The sequence below is a fragment of the Pteropus alecto genome, unplaced genomic scaffold (assembly GCF_000325575.1).
Source record: "Pteropus alecto unplaced genomic scaffold, ASM32557v1 scaffold88, whole genome shotgun sequence".
Lineage (NCBI taxonomy): Eukaryota > Metazoa > Chordata > Mammalia > Chiroptera > Pteropodidae > Pteropus > Pteropus alecto.
The window spans coordinates 3,789,913-3,798,636 of record NW_006494611.1 but is presented as its reverse complement, the minus strand read 5'-3'; the positions used below and the strand labels follow the sequence as shown (position 1 = coordinate 3,798,636).

At 35.4% G+C, this 8,724-nt stretch overlaps 1 protein-coding gene across 1 annotated transcript in view; it reads right to left on the bottom strand.

Annotated features, from left to right (window-relative positions):
- MAP3K13 (mitogen-activated protein kinase kinase kinase 13) overlaps nt 1-8,724 on the bottom strand; it is a 131,531-nt gene that overhangs the window by 39,056 nt on the left and 83,751 nt on the right. The window lies entirely within an intron of this gene.

The following is an 8,724-nucleotide window of genomic DNA, read 5'->3' as shown; positions in this document are numbered from 1 at the left end:
GAACCAGGAAATAGGCCCTAACCAGCTATTGAATCTGCTAATGTCTTGATCTTGGATATCCCAGCCTCCAGAACAGTGAGAGGTAAATGTTTACTGTTTGAGCCATCTACTTTATGGTATTTTTGTTACAGCAGCCTGAACAGACTAAGACATATGTATTATGTTTATAATCAGAAATAAAAAATTATTTCCCTTCCCAAAAGGAAATTAAATGTTCTGATATATATGTTTTTATTAGAAACTGCATCCTCTATTATTATAAGGTACCACTCATCTTTGCTTTAGTGTCTTATTCACTAGTGAGACTATTCCAGGTAGTATTGGGCAGCAGCTGGAGATAATAACTCTTATAAGAGGTGGACAAAGGGCAGAATATGGTGACTTTATGTTAAGCTAAAGCTTTTGGACTTTATCCCCAAGATAACAGGGAGCCATTAAGGAATGTTAAGAGAAGGAGTGATTTGGTTGGATTTGTAATTTAAAATTACATTGCTAGAAATAGAAGTTGGAATGAAGGGGAAAGACTAAAAGGTCAAGATATCAAGAGGAAGATTCCAAGTAAGAAATGGTAAGGGCCTGAATCAAGCCAGTAGAAATGGCAATGATGAGGAGGGAATGGATTTAAGAGTAGAATTGCTAAGATCTAGTGATTGATTAGACATAGGGATAGGTAAGGAAAAGGGAGAGGAGAAGAATAATGCTCAGATAACTTACTTGAGATAATGGATAAATAGGCAATGTCATTAACAGAGATATGAAATATCAGAAAAAAGATTTGGAAAGAAGGCAATTAACTCAGTTACAGACATAGAAGGTTTAAGTCCTACTGTGTGTGTCATGCACTGAACTAGGCTTTTTTTTTGGTTATCTGATTTTAAAAAGGCACTTTGCTGAGAGTATTATACTAAGTGAAATAAGCCAGACAGAAAAGGACAAGAACCATATGATTTCACTCATTTGTGGGATGTAAAACAAAAAGTAACAAATGAACAAACAAAACAAACGAACAAAAACGAACTCATAGATATAGACAACAGAATGGGATGTGAGGAGGACAAAGGGTAAAGAAGGTCAAATATATGGTAATGGAAGGAAACTAGGCTTTGGGTGGTAAATACACAATTGAGTATACAGATGTCGTATTATAATGTTTTACAACTGAAATTTATGTAACATTATTAACAAATGTTACCCTAATCGATCAATCCATCAATCAATAAAAGACACTTTGTAGAAAGAGGTAAAGATAGGTGTTCCTTTAGGTCAGGGGCAGAAATATCAAAATAATACAAGGGTGACTGCAAGTTAAATAAAAATGCACTTATTAAATATATGCTTGGAGCTATGCCACGCAATAGGTGAGGTTCTATGGATTCAGAACATTACTGTTGCCATTATTACTTTTAATGATAATTAAGACAAAGAGCTTCACAATTCATAGAGCCCTGTTTACATAATCAGTAATGTGCTGATAAACCAGCTCTCCAGGAAAAAAAAACAACCACCATCATCCAATTTGTAGTATTTGCCTATTTCCCTGGTATAAATACTCCTGCCATAGCAGATTTTAAGCAAATAACAGTTTAACAACCTGCTTGCAAAGTTACTAAATATTTAACAATTGGTTCTTACAAACTGATGTATAAGCCAGCTCCAGCACTAATAATCCCTTTAAGAGTGTCGTTCTCATTTTACAGAGAATTAAGAAACTTTTCTAAGTTTCTTAACTTTTCTAAGACATATATGGAGTAAGTGGTAGAACAGGAATTGAAATCTCACTCAAAATTCAGATTTCCAAATTCCTTTGCCTTCTTATACATCACAATGGCATTCTTATGATAACCCCTCACTTTCTTAGAGTGTTTTGAGGTTAAAAAATACCGTTGCTTATTATCTTGATCTCAACATTTGATCCCCTGTGTAAGGAAGCCTGAGCAAAAATCATTATCCTTGTTTTTCATAGGACACTAAGGCCTAGAGAGGTCTATGCCAAAGGACACAGAGCCAGGATTGAATACTAGGTCATTTTTTCTTATCCAAAACTCTCTCCTGTATCATGCTGTCTCTTTAAGACACAGTTCTTCCTTTCAAAGCTTACAAACTTTTTAAGGAGTTAATAATCACATCAAGGGAATCACCTCCTGACTGTTCCACTCTCCCCCCATGACAAATGTGCCATATTCTGTTATATAAAACTGCGAGAGGAAAAAAAACCCAACAATAATGGGGAGTAGAAGTAGGTAACTCAAGCTGAATGAAAGAGGTAAGGCTTGAGATGAAGATTTGAAAGAAAGATGTGTTTGAAACTGACAGAGGATAGGAAGCCAGGGAGAAAAAAGAGCATTAGCAGAGGCAGGGAAACGGAAATGACCAGGGCAGGTGAGGGGTTGGTAACTAAATTCTAGAGATGGAGAAATGTAGGGGCTGGGAAACTGCCTGGGAATATAAGGATGTGGGAAAAAAAAGAAAAAGGAAAGCTGGAGCCCTCTGTTACAGCAATAGCTGTTTGCTAAATGGACCCCCATTTCCCTCACTCCATCCACTTGGTTCCTTTTGTGATCATCACTAAACGTTGACATTAGTGATCCCTCATTTGGCTTTCTTTGTTGAACTCCTGCCACAACCTTGAGCTGTCTCTTGCCTTCGGCCTCTGCAACCTTGCTCTGCTCGATTTCTTTCGAGTCTGCTGACTTCAGACTATCTGACCCAGCCACTGCCTCAGCAGTTCCTTCCAGTCTGCCTCTGCCGTTGGGACTCGTGGTTATCCTATACAGCACAGGGTGTCCATTATGCCCTTGGCTCATATCACACTTGAGGATAATGCAAATATCCAAATGTATATGTGAATTTCAGCCAAACATCTATTTGTGCAATTTGTTCTTTGAATCAAACTACAGGACATTATATTAAATTCGTGGTAAATTTCCATTCTGTACATTTTTATACTGAGTTTCTCCCTGATGACATCATATTGGAATGAAATCATATACAAAGTTAGAAAACCATGTGTTTGTTTTGTAATCTCTTCCCATTTCTAAGAGGTTAAGGGTGCATATGAGGTGGACCCGTTCCCATGGGCACTAGGAATGAGTCTAAAGAAGAGAACTTCGGCATGGTCATCACATTTAGTTTGATACTTAAGACATCAAGGAATAACGGGACCTTCAAGGAATATAGTCCAACCTGCCTGTTTTACATATTTGGATCAAATCCCAGAGAGATTGCTGACTTGCTCGACACAACTGATGGCAGAGCTGGCATGAGCTCTCCTTCCTCATCCTATGCTCTTCCCCTAGTCTGGTTGTTTCTCAGATAAAGAGAAACGAATAGCCATGATATGACCACTGATGATAACAAGAATCATTCAGTGTTATTCCTGATGCACAAAAGCTCCTCCCAAGGCAGCACAGGCACCAACCTAGAGGGGTGACCCTGCATCTGTCAACAGAACAGTGAAAGGCTGCCCAGCACTGCTCTGGAAGTGGTCAGAGGTGAGGCAAACCTCAAAGCGTGTATAAAGATGTGTGGTCAAAGAGGCTTTCTCTGCTCACCAAGAATACCGAGTCCAATCTCATCCAACAAAGGCAGAGAAGTAGGAAGGCATAAGAACAAAGAGAAAGGAATCATCACCATGACTATATTCAAATTTGATCAGAGCTGATTCTACATTTAAGGAGTGTAGGAGGGTAAAAATATCTAAATTTTACCTGTGTTTGTATGTACACCCACAGACTGCCACTGCACAGTGAAGAAGCTGGTTAAGTGGAAACTGAGGGAATACAAGCAGCCCCACTGTCTCTGCCTCTGTCTTTGCCCTCTCGGTTCCTCTCTCCCTGTCCAAAATTTGGCTCAGGTACCCTCAAGGAAACTGACTGACTGGATCTTTTAATTCACGAGAAGTCAAAGCTAGTATTTATTGGGAGGGGACAGAAAAATACTGAGGCAAGATTTTTAAACATTAGGAGTCAAATGGAAAAAGATAAGGAAGAACAGAAGGGTAAAGGCGCAAGGTTGGCATGTCTCCCTTATCCGTAGGGAGCTCTGTGGGCAGGGCTGCAGGTGAAGTGATGCTGCTGCCACCCTCACAAGGGCTTCTGAATCTGCCAGGAGCACAAAGAAGTGCTTCCATAGCTGCCCTATGGGAACACTTCCCTTGCTCTGTGAATTTCTCAGCCCCAAGAGGAAGAAGTGGTCTGTGCAAAATTAGTAGGCAAGAGTCGGAGAGAGCAGCAGCTGTGCATTTGCCAGGGCACTGCCAAATTCTGGACATTACCCTGGCTTCAAGCCAAGATGGATGTGGCACAGAGAAAAAGAGAAATGGAAGAGGCAATGTGGTCAAATGGCCCTCGAATTCCTGTGTTTATTATATAATACAATTTCCCCCACATTGCTAATAGAGGATAATTATATTATAGATCATATTTTCAGTTCTATATCACAAATATGAGTAAATCGAAGATTTTGAAAAATTTTGCCCCACAGATAAACTTTTCAGTATGACTAAAATTAAATAAAATTTTAACTTAAGCCCTATTGCTGAGATTTCTTGATTGATATTGAGCTCTTCCCAAGCTGTCTTCTCTTTATTTGGTATTTTCTTGTCTTAAAATAAACACAACGTTGCCATCCTAACCTTGTCATTTCTCTAAAATTCATATGGTAATATTTAGAGCATAAGAGATTTCTGCTATTTTAAAACTGGGATTGAGTTACTTGTTCATAGTAATAACGTAAAATGATGTTCCCAGGATAGAGGTCTGTCACTGAGATCTGGAATTGAATTTTGAAAAAATTAGATAGCTTTTTCTAGTGGAATTAAAATTATAAGTATATGATTTAAAATCAGATCAATAATAGAGTAGTCTACTATTGTGCTTTCACCCCTAACCTGCTCTCCTACCTGTGGACCATCTGCTAAAACTCTTATTTGAAAGGACAATAATAAACTTATAAATAAACTAACCAAATCTACTGACCTACCTCATGCTATCTTCTTTATATCATTTCATTCAACAATTCAAAAATACTGATTCGGTGCCTACCATATACCTATATTTTTGGTTAAGATTATGAATGTTTAATAATGTTGAAAGTATGCTAGAGTCAGCAAAAAATAAAAATTACAAAATGGCAAATCCTCCGTGTTTGATGGATTACTTTCTAAATACCAGTACCTATAAATACAACTATGGTTAAAGTTAAAATTCATTTATAATATAGCTTTTCCAGGGGGAGGTAGATGAGGTAAAGGGGGTCAAATATGTGGTGACAGAAAGAAATCTAACTATGGAGGGTGAACACACAGTGTAAATATATACTGTTAAAGGGTACAACTGAAACTTATTGAATTTTGTTAACCAATGTCACAATAAAAAAAAAAAGATTAAAAATAAATAAATAAAATGAATAAAGCTTCATTTTCAGAGTTGTACTCTATAAACTTATCAAGAAATAGAAACTTGTGTGGCTTCGAATATACCTTAAGTCAAAGGCTAAACATATTTTTTGACTAAAGAAATGATTTCTCTATATAGCCTCCATAAATCTACGATAAATAATAAATACTATTACTAGTGTTAATGTTCCAGAACAGAATCAACATTTTATGACCTAACTCTGACTTGCCATATTAATAAAATCAATAATGAAATAAATTCACTTAAAATGTCTTACAAAATAAGATATAGATATCATAAAACTATATATAATGTATATAAGATGCAGACTATATAGAAGGTAGACATTTCTATATCTCTTCTATAGATACATGCCTTTAAATATACAAATATTAATAAGTATAAAAATTATATAAGGGTCAACAGTCGTTATCATTGTTGCTCTTTTAAATTTTCTCTATTTTCCTAAATTTCTATTATTAGCATGCCTTACTTGTTTAATTAGAAGTTTTCAATCCAAATCTTTGTTGATTTATACAGAGACTAATAAGCCAGCTTTCTTATATTTGTATATATGACATTATATGAAATGTTAAGGACATTGTCAGAAAATCTAATTGTCAATGTGTGCTAAGCCCTGAAAACGAGCTTAAAAAATTATAAATTCAAAACGAAAAGAAAAATGAATAAAAAGCAGATAACGATAAGGAAACAAAAGTTGACAACTCCTGTTTTGTTTTTACCTTTTCTACTAGTTAGAACCAGATTCAAGTTGGAAAACAGAATAATCGTGACTAAGAGAATTGAAACTCAAGACAGATGAAGACACAAGGACATATCTGTTTTGATTATTTCCAAGTTCTACGGTCCAGCTGTATTACATGCTAAGGCACTAAAATGCTTTCATTTAGGATCACAAGAATAATCTTTGCTAAAGAATTATTTTTAGAAACTGTGAGCAAAACATTTATTCATAGAAAAGAAGATAGAGAAACACCTTAATTAATAAAAAGAAATGGGAGGATTACAGAACATATAGAACTATAAACTTGAGCTGGTCCCTGATACAAGCATTGAGCATACAGTAAGCACTCATTAAATGCTAGTCTCCTTTCTTCTTTTCCTTTCCTGTTACTTCGTGCCTCTCCCCTCTCATTTTGGAAACCTATGATTCTCTTTAAGTCAAAGAGTTCAGGAGAATAATTGAAATGACAATTGAAATTATTTAAAAATTATTATTTAAAATTAAAATTATTTTTTAAAAATTGGGCTATAATGCAAACTTTAATATTGTTTCCCAATCAATCAATTCAGAACCTTCTATGCACTTTATCATACAGAGAGCAATGTTGTGAGGGGCTAAGAGAGAAAGCACTGGAGGAAGAGAGGGATGGATTCAAATACTAATCATTAACTTGATCTTACTCTTTAAGTCTCAATTTCATTATCTGTAATTGGCAATAATAATAGAATCCACCTCATAGACTAGATTAAATGATTATATGAGATAATGCATATATAACACACCCAATACATAGTGAATCCTTAATAGTTGATACTATTATAGGTTGTTAGAATTAGAGGGAGCAATGAGTGGGTCATGACTTCTATTTTACAAGAGAAATAATTCATTCTCAGTTTGTAAGTTCACTAGGAGTAGAATCCAAGTATTATTTATCTCTGAACCTGTCCCTCTTCTTTTCTTTCCTATCTAGACTCGGTACCTAGTACAGGACCTGATATAATATGATGCAATTTACTTTTTGGATCGGAGAACATTACATGCACATATACACGCACTCACACATAGAACAATACATTAATGACAATAGCTAACATTTACTGAGATTAGTGCCACTCACTACTCTAAATACTTTTCCTATATTAACTTCTCTAATCCTTATATCAATTCTTTGAGAAAGGTATTATTATTACTCCTGATGATAAAAAATTGGAGCACAGAGAGTTTAAAAAACTGACCTACAGCTACTAAGTAGTAAAGACAGGAATTCTACCCAGTTATTCTATTCCAGTTCCAGAGCCTGAGCCTGAGCCTGAGCATGAGTCCCAGCTGGCATCCTTAGTCACAGCATTCCTCTGTCAATATTATAATAGGCTTCTACTTAATTAAGAAAGGTCTAAGAAAAATATAGGCTAAGACAGAGAAAGTTGAAAATCACATGCTATCACTTATATGTGGGATATAAACCTAAAAGCAACAAATGAACAGGACAAAAAAACACAGACTCACGGACATGGACAATGGACTAGTGGTTACCAGAGAGTAGGGGGTATGGGAGGAGGGAAGAGGTAGATGGGTAAAGGGGGTCAAATATAGGGAGGTAGGGGGAGGGTGAAGTGGGTAAAGGGGATCAAATATATGGTAGCTGAAGGAAACTGGACTTTGGGTGGTCAACACACAATAGAATATATAGATGACAAATTATAATATACACTTGAAAATTATAACCAATGTTACCCCCAATAAACTTAACAAAAATAAATAAATAAATAAAAAACACGATGTAAATATTAAAAGAAAGAAAAAAAAGAAAAATATAGGCTAGACTCACATCTTAACTTGAACTTAGGTTGTATACTTGTAAAAATTCCTAGAAATAAAGATAAGTGGAGAATTCTAAAATATTCCCATTTTCTGTAGAGTTTACTTTATTCTGTTATAACATTAAACCTCTATACCTGCACTTTCCAATATGAAGCTTCTAGTCATATGTGGCTATTTAACTTAAAATTAATTAAGATTAAATAAAATAAAAAATTCAGTTTCTCAGTTGAATCTGTTTCATGTGTGGCTAGTCACAACCATATTGGACAGCGTGAAATAGAACCTTTCCATCATCACAGAAAGTTCTATTGGACAGCAGTAACTCTACATGCTTTATTTATATTAACCATTTTTTTTTGTTTGTTGTGAGAATTAATAAAAACTGTGGCTTCCCTCTGTACATGGGAGATTTGCTAAATGCATAAATCTCCACTACCCCTTTAAAATAACAAGTTTGCTACTGAATTTTAGTAATATCCATAGAAGAAATGATTTAAGTACAGCTCATTTTAATGTTGGCTTGTTAGGACCAAATTAATGCAGAGATTTTTTTAAAAAGGATTTTCCAAGGGACCATAGCCATGTTTCTAAAATCATCAGAAGAGCCAAAGGAATAATTTTCAAATACCTAACTAGTTTCAACAGTTATTTGTAGAGAATTTAAAAATTGCAATTGGATTATTGCTGTTCACATAATTACCCTTCCTTGAAGTTCTTAACCACAGTACTAGCATAGGTGAAAGGCAGAAAACTAGGGGAGGG